Here is a 15,507-nt window from a genome sequence, read left to right as displayed (position 1 = left end):
CGCTTCTGTTTTCCTTCTGAATCAGCATTGTTTGGCGGGAAGAACTAGAACATTGTTAGGCGTATGCGATAAAGGCCCATCTCTTGGAATAATCTGTACACAATTGCAGAAAGAATGTGGAAAATAATTTGCGTAATCCCCATAGATGCAAGCGATATTTAAGAATTACTGATTTAAGTGGAAAGAGCAACAGGTAGCTGTGATGCCATGGGTACCTTCAGTAGCACTAAGAGAGACAGGGTCGCAGGAGGTAATTTTTCGTTTATTATCTTGCTGAAACGGAACAAGTATGCACCGACGGACAGCTGATGGAGTCCGGATATCACAACCGAAAAAAACTTTCACGCGTAATTCTTCCAATCAGATGACGTATAAGTTGGCCTCCCAAGCCATACAGGTGTCACAACAGTCTAATGTAAGGCGAAATTACTGCATACTATTGGAGCCTGCTCAGGAGAGATGATGAAATTTCATGCACAATGGTCAGACTAGGTAACCTCAAATCATAATCACAATCTGTTTTATCACGGTAATTAGAAAGATTAAAGGATGTTAATTTTCAGAAAGTGCCTAAGTAAAAGATCGCAATAGGACTTGCTATCCATACTAAACATAATAAAGCACAGGTTGCATTAGTTGCAACAAATCATGAACAAGGAAGAATTAGCTGTTTTCAAATAACTAGCATAATTAAGCAAATAAACATGCATAATTAAGAAGCATACAAAAGAGCACAGTCGCATAATCTCGCTAAATATTAACATACATTAACAGTATGAATGAGACTAGGTGCAAAATCTGAGTGGCCAACTCCAATATGCATAAAGAACACGTCAAAGAGAAATATATTGGCATTTTTGTAGTTTTGTAGTTCAGTTTCGTAGTTTTTTGTGTTTTTGTAGTTTCACCTTTCGTTGACTAAGTAGAAGCCTTGTTTTTGTTGAATACGTACATATGCTGCTCTTCTGTTCATTTATGCCTTGTATCCTAAAACCTTTATTCGTAAACTTTTCATGTTGCCATTGTCGTATGTATTATTAATTCTAGTCATCATGCACAGGAGGTCCCATTTCAGAAGGAGTTTTCACCTCCTTCTGTGTATAATATGTTGTAATTATCCTAATTTTGTCATGAATAAAACTGATTCTGATTCTGATCACAATTAAAACTAAATGAAAGCGCACTAAAACAATGGCTGGGAATACGAACTATGCATCAGTACAGGAGAGAATATATTTGTTTAGTTGTTTCTTCAAACAAAAAAGATAGAAACTAAGGTCACCTAAGCACTTTTTATGAGTTGTTTATGTGAAATCATTAACGTGTAATTGAACGCTGCAGAGCAATCCTTCAAGTTATGAAGTCAACGGGCAAGCGAGAGCGTTGTAACGCTTGTTCTGGCTTGGCGCATTTTGATGTTGCCTTACCGAGGCGCAGTTAGTACAACAGCGGGAGCTTGCGGGGACAAGGAATGCGCGGATAACACGAGTTTCCTTGAGCGACAGTGACGGTGACCTGGCATCGCGGCAAAGCCCTTCTCACTCGCGCGATACCTGGCGCGCTATCGGGGCAGCAGGCGTTTTCTTTCACCGACTGTGCTCCGTCGAGGCGTGATGGTGACGTCGCGTTGCATCCAATGGGAATTCAGGTGCCATTTTTCGCTTATCGGCACGACAGACAACGGCATTTTCGCTCAATGGGTCATGTGATGCTTTCACATCAAATATACACGGTCGTAGCAGACAATGCGTTTCAGAAAGTCGTTATTTCTCTGTGATATGCTTCTCGTCCTGTAAGCGGTAAGTCTTCCAGTTGGCTACAGCCTTGCAGGATCAGGTCGACTTCATTCATCTTGCAAGGATATTTTGCCACTGAACTCATTTTGTAGTAGTCGCTCCGCTATGCTTCATAATTACAATATCATTTCAGTATGCATATTGTTGTTAAAGATACACAAGCCATATTGTTATGCGACGTGATCAGTGATTCTCTCCCTCAAGTATGCTTTAGGGTTGCTCAGGTGAATTTAAATGACGGGAGATTCGGTGCTCATAACGACTTTGCTATTTCTGATTGCACGCAGAAATTAGGAGACACAAACTGACTGCTCGCAGTAGTGCTGTTTTTTTAGGGGGGGGGGGGGGAAGCACCCTCTTTGCAGACGTCAAGGGTACCATTACACCTTTTTAAGAAAGCGTTAGTTACTTTTTTTATTAGATAGGTAACTGTTCCCTTACACGCTAAAATTGCTTCTTATGTAAACATATCCCGGCCTGTCTTTCGCTTGTTTTGTTCGTTTTACTTAACTCTGTCTTGCAAATTCTGTATACGACTTCCTTTTAGAAAATAGATAATTCTATTACTTGTTATTCTAGCGCCGTTACATTGCTGTCTGTGTTGCTGTATAGATATGTTGGTATGTAGTAGTGCAGGGGGAGAAAACAGCAGCAAAACTGTGAATAAGTTGACTTTTGATTGGGCGAACCTGCGGCCACAAAAGCAAGTTACACTTAAAGCACAACAATAGCGACATACACAGTCGGCAGTCGTCGGAATCTGATCAGCGGGTCAAGCGCGTCGTAGTGTATACACGAGTCATCGAAAGTACGAGTGATCGCTGGTGTCCGTGTGTCTTCCAGAAAGTACTACACAATTCGCGTCTTGCCTACAGTTAGGTTACACAAGGTTCGGTGACAACAGACAGCGGATAGAACCATCGACAACGTTCGAGAAACTTCCGATATATGCAGGCGCATCCTGCACTGAAGCGATAACGCTTAACATTTGCTATCCGGTTAAAAGTGCTCACCGAAGGACGACAAAGCAGTACACATGTCTTTATTCTCTGTAATTACGTTTAAGCTATATGGTTATAGGGCTGCTTTCATTGCGCCACACATACTGTGTATTAGGTAAATTTTTCTTTGAGCTATACATTATGGGATTCCTTGTACGCTCATGTATGCCTATGTATGTTTCGCATCAATAAAGAAATCTGAAACTGAAACATTCAGAATGTCTACATTATAAAAAGTGCAGGGGACTGGTATGGGATCTAAGTAAACTCATGTTTTGTTTAACTTAATAAGCATGGATCATCCAGACACAAGGCCGAACATTTGACACATCCTCAGTATGTATACGCAAAAGTACCAGATATCGCTCCAATGGTTTAGAAACAATGTTTTCATAGCATCGCTTAAATACTATGACGCCTTCGTAAACTATGTGTGTCATCCCACCGTTTCAAATAACTGTCGCGGTTGTAACTACCGAGTGCGTCACTAGCGTCTTGGCTGCCCTAATAGCTTCTTCAAGCCTACATAGTGAAATTTCTTGGCGTCGAACTCTCGTCCTCACGTACTGCCCCTGCCTTCATAACGTATTGCATCATACATGAGACGCCATAGACATGTTACACTCAGAAAATGGCAAGACTTAATAGAGAAGCATTTCTAGGTGTCTATAGATTTATGGATGGATGGATGGATGGATGGATGGATGGATGGATGGATGGATGGATGGATGGATGGATGGATGGATGGATGGATGGATGGATGGATGGATGGATGGATGGACGGACGGACGGACGGACGGACGGACGGATGGATGGATGGAGGGATGGATGGATGGATGGATGGACGGACGGACGGACGGACGGACGGACGGACGGACGGACGGATGGACGGACGGACGGACGGACGGACGGACGGACGGACGGACGGACGGACGGACGGACGGACGGACGGACGGACGGACGGACGGACGGACGGACGGACAAGCAGGCGGGCGGGCGGGCGGGCGGGCGGGCGGGCGGGCAGGCAGGCAGGCAGGCAGGCTCAAAACGCATGAAGTAGAAAAATAATGCTAATTGTAATAATAGCAATTACAAAGGGCAAGCAGAGGCAAATAAAGAACGGGAACTTGCTCAAATTGGAGCACGATATTTGTCAAACACATAAGCAGAATACTTAAAGCAAGGACGCATTATACTCCAGAAGCAACATGCTGTGTACTATTGGTACTACTTCGCCCTTCTAGCCGGCTCAGCCATTTAACCCTTCACAGTCCAGTTCATAGGCACCGTAAGACACGCTCCGCGTCATTTCAGTGATAGTGTGTGCGAGCACCGCTTGTCGACGCGCACAATGTGAAGCTACATAAAGAGTGCCCTTGAGCTTTATTGAAAACCAAGCATTACCAACATCACTGCACTATAATGTATAGGTCGCCAACAATGCACACACCAGGCCATCTTCGTTGAGAAAAGCCTGTATGCCCCAGCACATCTCTCAGAACTTTGTACCCGCCACCCTATTACACGTGTCGTATTCATCATTTGAAGCTTCGCTTTTATGTAATTCCCATCTAAGAGAGGGGGGAGGTGACGTGAGAAGGCAAGCAAACGTCACTGCTAAACGACAGCGGTGGCGGGGAAACTGGATAAGCTTAAGTTCAAGGTATAGTACAGTTGGTTCCTGCTATTTCTGAAAAATAAACACCACGCAGATATGTCAAGCGAACAAAGTACGCAGGGAAGAAGCAGAGCCGCATTAATTAATGTGCACCGCAGGGTTTAGGCTACGCTACGGAAGCAGTCCACTGTCAAATCAACACTTCTGTGCCCACCGCAATAACATTGCGGCTGTGGCACTGCTAGAGGTCGTTAATTTTATCCCGACCGCGGCAACCACCTTTAGACGGGGGCGAAATATAAAACGCACGTTCTCTTAGATTTTGGGACACGTTAAAGAACAGCGCAGTGTCAAAATCAATCCGGAGTCCAGCGCTACGGCTTGCCTCATAATCCGAGTGTGGTTTCGGCATGTAAAGCCCCATAATCCAGTTCAAGTTTAATACTTCTGCCACGATGCGGTGTGCCATGGGAGGAAATGACAACGCTCAACCCTTTCAGAGGTTATAAAATATGGCGCACAGAATGACTCAAGCAAACACCTCGCCCTGTTTGTTCTGTGTACTACTCAGACAAGCAGCAGTGGTGCACGCAAGCTAACGGTTAACATCCACTCACCACTTTCGTATTAGCCTAAATGTTGAAGAAATTAAGCTTTAGCCATCAGCATCACCATTAATTATCGTCAATAAAAACGTCAAGCACGGGAAGCTTCGCTTACATACCTCCCACAGTGCGTGGCATCTCCATGATTTTTTTCTTAAGTTTACATCAACTTTATCGCCTTAGTATACACAACCTCATGCACTGAGGAGGGGGTCTTTGCTTGGGGCATTCAAATTTCAAGACTAACTTCGCCAATGCGCCAAATACCCGTCATGACTTCAGAAGCGACCTTCATTGAAACTTTGCCTCCCCCTGTTCTTCGAAGGAAACTTTTGCTGTTGCCAAATGGCATGGGCTAATAACATGCCGGTCCAGTTTGACAATCGCAACCCATTTATCTTCGAAGCCTCAAGCTTGCCGGCAGTAGAGCTGGCACAAATGCTCCCGCGCCAATGACTGCCAAGCAATAACGACCTCACCAAGCGCATCAAGAGCCAGAGCGGCTACTATTTCCTGATAAATAATTCATATGAAAGTTGCTTTTGTAAGTATCGCGCTACGTATTACTTTGTGCCTGTTTGCCTGGTGACAAGTGATGAAGGCTTGCTTTGTTTGTTAGCTTCTTATTTACGAACGCCGTCAACGACTTCACAGCTTTTGAATTTTCTGTATATCTGAGCTGCTCCGGTGATTGTAGAAGAGTGCACTGCTCTACAGCGTATTTGAAGTACATGTGTTGTGTATGTTTACAGCGTGCAAGTAAAAAATGAAGGTGCAACAATGAAAGCTACAAACACTCATGTCCATGGTATTATATTTCGCTGCTTATATTTTCATCACCCATTTCTTCCCGGTGGAGAACCAACGTGCTAGCTTGGTGAGCCGTCAAATAAGTTGGTGCTATTCATCTTGCGTGAAGCAGCGGCCGCATGCTTTTTTCGTTGACCTCCCTCCCCCCCCTCATACTGGAGTGCGATTAGTCTTTTTGTCTTCTTCCATTTCATACATTGTCTTTTTCCCCCCTCTTCACTGTCGCTACCTGATGTGCCTGATGTGCCTTCACGTACCTGATGTGCTATCCTGTTTGCTTTACTGGTCATTTGACGCATAGTGTCGCCCAAAGAAATCGTTATGGATCAGTGCGAAATGAAATCTGAAACACCATCCACACCAGCGCTAGAAATGTCCAAAAATAGGTAACTTTCAATTACTAGGAAGCTTTACAGTAAGAATGAAAACACAGTAACTTCCACACAATTCACATAAAGAAATTGGCATAAATGGTAATCTTAAAGCTGGCATTTCTATATAAGGCTTTGTAAAGAAGATTGCGCTGGCCCTGTTTGCTGTTGGTAGCAGCTGCAACACAGCTAAGCATAAGAAAACAGTAAAGACTTCCTCAATTAGGGTATTGAAGACAACTGCAACAATTCGAAACGCAATCAATCCAGGAGGTACAAATTCGCGTTTCAGAGCATTTATGCTGAGTATGTCGTCATGAATCCAGGCAGCTTGCTATCGAAACGGGCTATGCAAAATTTGTCCCTGAGAGTAATTTTGTTGCGCAAATACGCGTGCAAAAACTAATGACGATTCTGCAAAGGTATGCGTGAGAACGTGATGCATTCCGTGTAAGATCATTTGCCTGCAAACGCACCCCAGTGAGACAAAAAGTCTTCAGGGAGCTAGCGGGGCTCGAATGCTTATTTATTTATTTATTTATTTATTTATTTATTTATTTATTTATTTTCAGGGCCAGGAGGCACCACGGAAGGAGTGAGGGAAAGATAATAAAAAATTTGTGAAAATAACATTGGATTTAAGCAAAGGCATGTTGAATGGCGTTCTTGAATTTAGTAGTGTCCGTGATGGAGGCGATGGCAAGGGGAAGATGGTTCCATTCCCCGTTGTTCGGGGAATGAAATAATCACTGTAACGATTAGTCTTACATGGCGGCACGCCTACTTTAAAGCAATGAACTGAACGAGATGAAACACAAAGCGGCTGTGTGAGATGCTGCTCTTTTAATACAGGGTTGAAGTGGAAAACTTTATGAAATAGCGAAAAGCGAGCACATTCGCTACAGGATGAAAGATCGGGTAAGCTTAGGGTATTTTTCCTTGCTGTAGCTTCCCACATATCTACAGCAAGGAAACATACCCTAAGCTTACCCGATCTTTCATCCTGTAGCGAATGCGCTCGCCTTTCACTATTTCATAAAGCTAGATAGAAAAATTCAAATAATTTGGACTCCGGCGCACGAAGCCGTCCCCGGCAACGAGGCGGCCCACGAGCTGGCTCGAGATCTCTACCGCCGAGCCGCTACGGGGCCCCCCGATGACCGAGGGAGCGGAGAGCGCATGCTAAAATATGGGGAGATCACGCAGCATTATAGATTGCCTCGTAGACTGGTATCCCCGCCATACCCAAAATTAAACAACAGACAAGCAGTCGCGTGGAGACGACTACAAACTTATACATATCCGCACCTGGTTATGGCGAACCACATGTTCGCCGAGGCCAGGAGCGATAAATGTAATCTTTGTGGGGCGAGAGGGACCCTCGACCACATAATACGGGAATGTCCGTACTCTCCCGGGGGAACGCACAAAATAGATAGTAGAGACACCTCGGAGACCCTGCTGCACAGCTCGGACTCTGAGCTCCAGCTCCGGCTCGTCCAACTGGCTGAAGAGGCTACTGGGACCCAAGACCTCCCAGCCGGCATATGAGGCGGCGGCACTCGCCCCCTGACCTGCGTGTCGGGGGGTGGGTAGATCGCCTTTTCTGTTGGACATTAAAGTTTATTCTATCTATCTATCCTTGCTGTAACGCTGGAATGACGCGGTTAATTTGATATAATAAATCTAGCAGGAGGGGTTTTGTATTGATTCGAGGACAAGAGTTAGAGTGATTTGAGAGGAATCCTATATGGCGCATGCGTATTCGAGCTTGATCGTACCAATGTTCGGTAAAGAATTATTTCAAGGGATGAAGGCGCAGATGTAACATTGCTACGCAGGTATCCAAGCATACTTCGTGAGGCTCATAGCGCGTGAAAAAACAAGGACGAAAGGAAGACGTGACACACACAGGCGCTAAGGTAGACGTCACACATGTCTTCCTTTCGTCTTTCTCTTTTCACTCGCTATAAGCCTCACGTTGTTTTACCAACAAACCAAAATCACGGCATTACACCGAGCATGCGGTTAGCATAATTACAGACGTACTCAATGCTGGTGTGCCATGAGAGGTTATTTGTGTGGTGAAGGCCGAGATTGTTGATTATTACACAGGCATATTTATTATCCTCGAGCTTGTAAATGAATTCAAACGTAAAATTGCGGCTTATGTCAACATGAACGCGCACTAAGAACTGCTCGTACGGGGATGGAGTATCCGTCGCTGTAGTGATCAAAGCCCAGTACGTTAAGGTGATGTGTCAGTTCATACAGAAAAGGTACTTGTCAAACCTTTCATGCCAAAATTACACGATGAGCGACGCTGTGCAGAGGAGCTCCATTTGGTTTCTTTTATTTTTAACTAAATACAAACCCTTATAGTCTGCCATTGCAGCAACTTTAAGGCAAACTTTAAAAAATAAGAAAAGTTCACTTTTGAGCGTATCATAATTACTTCCTTATTCGTGTTTCTTTATCTTGCTAGTCTCTCGTGCGTATTTTTATTCACAGTCTCAGTGAGGAGGAAACCAATTGTTTGGCTGCCGTATATATTTGTCTTTTACTTAGAGTGCTGCCTCCGTGTTGACGCCTCCGCTTCTTTGCTTGCGCTACCTATAACCACAACATTGCAGGAAATTACTGGTGCAAGAACAAACGCACAATTCGCTTGCGTTGTACTGTATATCTCTAGATGGCCAAATACTGGCGAAATCACTAGACACAGGGGCAAATTATGAAGTGCTTACTTTCCCCAACGGAAGCTGAAATGACAAACGCAAAATCAGTAATCTGGGACATGGGTTTTATTTCACTTCTTCAACCACTACATCTGATTGCAAAGAATTTGCTCGCCCTGCTTGCAGCACTGTCGTATTTTCAATGTATCCAGTTTTCAGATTGCACCCGTCTAAGCTCTCTAAAGCACGTGAGCCATGAGTCATTGTGTGTGTTAGCAGTTTCCTTCATGGAAAACTGGTTTTGATAGAGACTTTTTTGCATGAGCACACGCTGTCAATTGAGAATCGCCATGAAACTTGCCTTTCCATTTTGCCATAATTGCTTCCGAAGTGGTGAACAATTTCTCACACGTGAGAGTAAGAGACTACTTCATATTGCTGTCTGGCGGCAGTGAAAATTGTCGTTTAATATAGGATGGGCAAAAGACATATTGGGGTGAAGTATAATGAAAAGCTAGGCTGACGTGCAATGGCAAACCCTCCATTTTGTAGCATATGCTCAAGAGCACTAGAAGTCATCTGACTGCATGTAGTTGATTCTCCACCAGTCTGATCAAGGGCCCACCGCAGCGGAATGCATATGTGCAAATGTCATACAAATAATTCTCAAAACCGACTCGCATAGCGTTGGTATTCTCGTATAAAGAACGTTAGTACGGGGCAAACCATTTTGCCATGTCAGCGACAGAATGGTTTGCCATTTTGCCATGTCATGTTGGGAAGTTTCTCATGCAAAGTTTTAGAAGTTTTAGTCTTTCATGCTCCCGTTAAGAAAGAGTTGATTAGAATATCATAAAACATATTAACACGACGTCACAAATTCCTTCTTACTGCAAATTTAAATCCAATATATGAAGACGCTCAAGTACATTTTCCTGTGTAAGTGACGCATAAATAGAACTTTTAAACAGGCGTGCACCAATAACTTTCAAGCCAAACTGTATTAGCCTCTGCTCTTGCTTCACCTTTGAGGTATATTCTTGCCGCTATTGGCTCCACAGGTGCTCCCTGACGAAAGAACACCGCGTTGTCAAAAAATCATGAAAATCATGCCAAAAGATATAGAGCCACTATTGTTTTGCAACAGCTAAAAATAAGAGTACTTTCGACTAAATAGTCCGCGCCTCTTCCAGATCTTTGACTCGTGAATAACTATTGAGCCCTGGTGGGCGGTGATGTTTGATAAATGGTCGTGCGCTACATATGTCCTTAGTTCTCTGACAGAATTTATGACATGTGAGCCTAGCATCACTGAAGTTAAAGGCGCATTAAGTGTCAACAAGCGGCCTTTCGGCAGTAACAAAGCCAGTCAATTTCACAAGTAACTAAAAAAAGACACTTTAAACTAATAAACAGATAGAAATAGGCAAAGTATGCCATTAGACATATCTGAAATAAACTGCAAAAAACCATTTCTCTGAGCTGTGCATGATGCCGCCTCGGAACATCAGCGTAGCTGTGCAGCAAGAAGCAAAGAAATGACACGAAACTATGGACATGTCAGAATGTGTAAATAAAGATACATGCACATTGTGCATACGATGTGTTGTGTTTCAATGCACCGTTTTTCAAGACTAAAAAAGCTTTGCGTGCATGGACAGACATGAGGATTTGTTAATTGTAACTATTTTACAGGCAGACATTGGCTTTTTCAAATTAATTTTGCTATTATGGTACAGATACTTTACCTCTATGTACGTACACTCTCATCACTAGCAAAAATATGAAAACCTGCCTGCCTTATTCAATGTAGCAATTTTCTATCTGTAACTTCCACATGAGCGGAGAGATAAAGATCACCATGTACCCACAAGAACAAATATCATAGACCACAACATAAGCGAAAGCTAAAATTTTCTTAAGGAAGAGCCGCGCGACATGAAATGGTGGCAGTGAATAGCATCGGTGAAACACTCAGACGTGTGCTGTTACGGTTCACGTCAAACTAAAGGCCTATAATACAGTGCGAACAAGAAAACGTCTTTTAGAGCGCAGCTCTTTGGCGTCCGTTCCTGGGTTTCGCGTCGTCGTCGGCGTTGTCGTCGGCTTCGTAACCAGCCCCGCCCCCCTTTCATCCCCCCAGCGCTAGCAGCGACCGACTGATACCGCTGGATGCCGCTGACGCCGCTAGAGAGTCAAGATAACGTGACTGCATAGAACACCGTCGCCGCCATGCAGAAAGAGGAGGAAAGGGTCCCCCCCTCCCCCCCTGTTCTTGTGTGGCGGATAGGGTGCTCTTCAGTTGCCGACGCGCCGGTTATTTCACGTAGGCCCCGGCACGTCGACGAATACGTGACCACCTTCCCACGGCTAGACCTGGTTCTTAGCGCTGCGGAAGCGAGGGTATCATGTTGTTTGTGTCGGCATCGGCGACGTTGTCCCTGAAACCAACTCCGCAGTTGGGGTTGACTCACTATCGGCGTCAGCGGCATCAGTCAGTCGCTGCTATCTCTTCCCTCCTCCCTTTATCGTGTTGTCCGCTTGCTGCGCGCGCTTCTGCCCCCATCGTTTGCCGCTGGGTGTACACGCCGCCCCCCTCCCCCCTCTTCCTGCGAGTCTCCGGTTGTCAAAGCGCCGGCTCGAACTTAATTCCTTTCTTCGCTCCTCCTCCAATGCAACCCCTGTGCGGTGGCAATCAGAGAGCCAGATCGGTGGCGGCGGATCTGTATATGTGCACCGCCCGAGCCGAAATTGCCGCTGCCGTTCGCCCTGTGCGGTCAAGAACTGTTAGTGGAGTCTTTGTTAAAGGAATACGTGTGAAAAATAAAAAAAAAATTCTGTGATAGCGCATACATGTGTTGCTCGATTTCTTTGCCTCAATCTATCGAAAAGGTGAAACAGCTTATTTGCTGCGCTCAAATTTCGCATTAGGAAGCAACGTAATCGTCGGTAACTTTTTTTTTAGGCATCTCAGGTTTCTAGACTTTTGTGTGCGACTCTTTCATATTATGAAAAGACATGCATGTTTTGCAGAGTAGAAAGTTAAAGAAACGCACGTAGCTTTCGATTACCATAAAGGTAGCAAGTATATGCCATTTTTCAAGTGAATATCAAGAACGCACGCAGAAAACACGCTTGCCGCAATACTCTGCTTGTAAGAAAAACGAAACAGCATCCTCTTAAGGCCGCAACAGTAAGGTAAGAAAATGGCACACGTGTCTATCAATAACTTTGTCTTCATTGCTTCCAGTAGCATGATCCATCTGCCTTTTATGTCACTTGCCGGTCCACCATGCTCTTAGCCTGATTGCTTAGGGACTACGCCGTGAGGGCCATCCTTTGCTCAATCCCGCTTACTAAGGGTACATGTCGATACGTCTTTTAGCCGCTGTGCAAAATAAACCAGAATGAGTTGAGCAAGTAAGCAGTGAATTACTGGGTTAGTTATAATATAAGGGTAGTTCTATCACTCAGGAAGTAGGACGAGATTATATTGTGGATCGCAAGGTATTCTCCCCGCAAACGGGAACACAGGCACACTCACTCACACACACGCACACACACTCACAAAGACACCCACGCGCGCACGCGCGCGCGCAGACGCAGTTCGTTTTATAGTCGAATACAAAGTGGAAGGCTGCAACGCGTAAATAAAACAGCAAAAACATTAAAAGAAAGCATCAGCTGCGTGCCGGGAAAGCGCTACTACAAAGTTTGAACCTTATGCGTCTCATCGCTTTTGCTTGTCTCCGTCTCCTTGATGAGCAACACTGTACATACTTATGGCATAGCAACAGGCCCAAATGGATACCTTGCTCTGTTGTGTGCTGAAAGTCAGTGGGCTGTAGTCTTCGGCATCTGCCGGAGGCCAGGACGGCGTAAGGTGTACTCATCTTCGCATCAAGTAGAGTTTCCGAGCAGTTATGAACCTCAGCCGGCACCATACACTTCTGTCCCTGTAATCAGAAAATGTTCCTTACATCAGCCTTTTTTCACACGTTGGCTCAGAGCGACCCTCCATTCATGAATGTCACAGACTCGCTAACGCTACAATCGCCTTTGCGATAACCAGTGGCAGTAAAAAAGTGTTTCGAATACAGGCCTTGCTTTTCTAATATTATCCTGAAACTATTATTTGTTTGATAACTTGGTTAGTTAAATTACGGCTATAGACAAATACTTATGCCTGTAACAAATTTTACGACATTCAACCACTTTATTCAAAAGTTCATGGTAAGGCGAACTTCAAGAACTAAGCAGCGCGAGTGGAAGCATTGCATTTTTATTATTTCACCTTCACTTCTCAGTGTCAAATAAACACCAGTGCGAGAATACTATGAAATAAAGGAATAGGTCAGTGGTTTTCACAAGTATGTCGTACCGGCCGGTTTAGCACAACCAGAAAAGACAAATAACCTCTGCGAACGCCTTACACTTAAAAGGAGTAGCAAGAATTTGGTAATTGAGGTAAATGAACTAAATTCATAATAATAAACAAAACCATTGCAGTCTGGAAGGTACCAAGACCACCCGCACATTCCAAGCTGTCGTTAGTGTTCATTGAAGTCTTGTATCCAGGATGCCACACACCAGTTCTTTTGAATGATTATGGCTATTTCGAGAATTGTGGCCACTTTCGAGTAAAGTTTGACATTCGCACAGTAAACTACAAGCGCTTCCAATATTGTTTCAATTTCAACTTACTGTGCGTCAACCTCATGAATCTTCCTAAATTGTTTCTTTTTTTTTCGGAAAAATCCGCTTTAGCACTTCAAAGCCTACGAACTCATTGATCGCACCTTTGCTGCGATCATACATTGATTACATATGCATGTGCCGTACACACTTTATTTCCTGCTTGGGATCAAACAGAGGGCGTCCGCTGCTTGCGCCCACTGTAACACCCCATGTGCGCCTATGGAACATTCCCCCCGCAAGTGCCCACAATTCATACGGGTACCGGCGAGAGACTCTGCGAAGGGGCTTGAGCCGGCCTGACAGGCACCCTTTTTCTGTGGAGAAGGTTCTTTGTCCTTGGTCACACAAAGACAAAGACACTGCCACAGCACTTCCTGGATTTCAGTCACTTTATGAAGTATCCTTGGACGACGATTCATTGTGAATGTGCTCAGTATATGGCTTCGTGCACATTTATGTGAACTGTGCAATTTTTTGTGTTCTTTATTCTTCCCTGTTTTCTGTGCTTTATGCCATGCCCGCACCGATGGAGACTACTTTGGTAAAGCTGGGGCTGAAACTGGGAGCTCGCAAGCCGGAACAGCACGCACTATATTGCATATAACAGGCTACTCCTGAGTTAAGTTGTACTCCATTTCTCTGCTATCTTGTCTTATTTATTTTTACCGCTGTTTTGTTAATCGTTGTCATAAATGCCTTGTCGCTGGAGTTTATTTTTGATGCTTTTTGATAGCCAGCCGTTGACTGCCTTATTTTTTTCACTTTCTCACCATTTATTAAACAACAAAAGAGCCTTGCCGCTGACATTTGCGCACACAAGTTATACCAAGCCTTTGAATTGAATTGAATTTTGGGGTTTTACGTGCTAAAACAGCGATTTGTTTATTAGGCACGCCGTAGTGGGGCATTCCGCATTAATTTTGACCACCAGGGGATCTTTAACGTACCCCAGTGCACGAGACACGGGCGTTCTTGTGTTTTGGCCCCAAAGAAATGCGTCCGCCGAAGCCGGGATGTCATCCCGCGACCTCCTGTTTAGCAGCGCAACACGATAGCCGCTAAACCACCCCGATGGGTACCAAACCTTGTCTTTAAAGGAGTTGCTGACTACTAGCGAGCCCCACGGATGCCTTGTATGCATCCTGGTTTCAGAAATAGCATGCCCATACATGCGTAGCACAATTCGACTTCATTCCATCGGCAAGAAGCGTTTACTCCCTCATTAACGTGGAGCTGCGGATGCGCGAAGGTAAGCTTTCCGGTTCTTTTTCGTCTGTCTCCCGCACGGCGGGCGCCGCCGCTGCCGCGAAGGTGAGCTCCTCCTGGTGATGCACCAGGGAGCACAGCGGAGCGGGTGGCACGCGTGCTCCACTCTGATTGGTTTGCTTATGCTCCAAGGAAACAGCTAGTTCGCAGTGCGCATGGTCACGAAACCCAGCGAGGTTCGCAATGACCTGCTTCGCTTTTAAAACGTAACGGGGCTCAAAGTTCTGATATTACGCAGTGAGTTATAATGTCTCCCTCGTGGTACGGTACTTTCAAGCTTAACAAGACGTTGGTTTTACGAAAGCATCACTACAAACAGGAAAGTTTAACTGGTGCAGCATTTTGCCACAATTTGCTAGGAGACCAAATCCACAAGGAAAAACAAATCAGCTTTATTCAGGTCAAACACTATCTGCACTGACAACTGCATTTGCCTGAAGTATAACCGCATTTCTGTGACATATTAGCTCCATACGATAAATTCCTTTTATAGTGGCAAACATCGCTTGGTGGTCGTTGATCGGGTGATTTCTGACAAGTTGCGCCGGTTGGAAACGGCTTCTTAGGGGTGGCTTCCGAATCAGTGCCCTTGGTCATGAAGTCCGGGTTGATGGATGCGCTTGGGAGTGCAAGCTAAGAAAAAGTCGCTATATATCTCTTGTGG

At 44.7% G+C, this 15,507-nt stretch overlaps 1 long non-coding RNA gene across 1 annotated transcript in view; it reads right to left on the bottom strand.

Moving 5' to 3' along the window:
- Positions 1-15,507, bottom strand: part of LOC139057477 (uncharacterized) — a 346,740-nt gene that overhangs the window by 36,886 nt on the left and 294,347 nt on the right. The window contains exon 4 of the long non-coding RNA XR_011512816.1: positions 12,691-12,835. This is a non-coding gene — a long non-coding RNA (uncharacterized lncRNA). The remainder of the gene's footprint in view (positions 1-12,690; positions 12,836-15,507) is intronic.

Source organism: Dermacentor albipictus, chromosome 3 (assembly GCF_038994185.2).
Source record: "Dermacentor albipictus isolate Rhodes 1998 colony chromosome 3, USDA_Dalb.pri_finalv2, whole genome shotgun sequence".
Lineage (NCBI taxonomy): Eukaryota > Metazoa > Arthropoda > Arachnida > Ixodida > Ixodidae > Dermacentor > Dermacentor albipictus.
The sequence above is the reverse complement of the archived record's forward strand: the minus strand, read 5'-3'. Positions and strand labels throughout refer to the sequence as shown.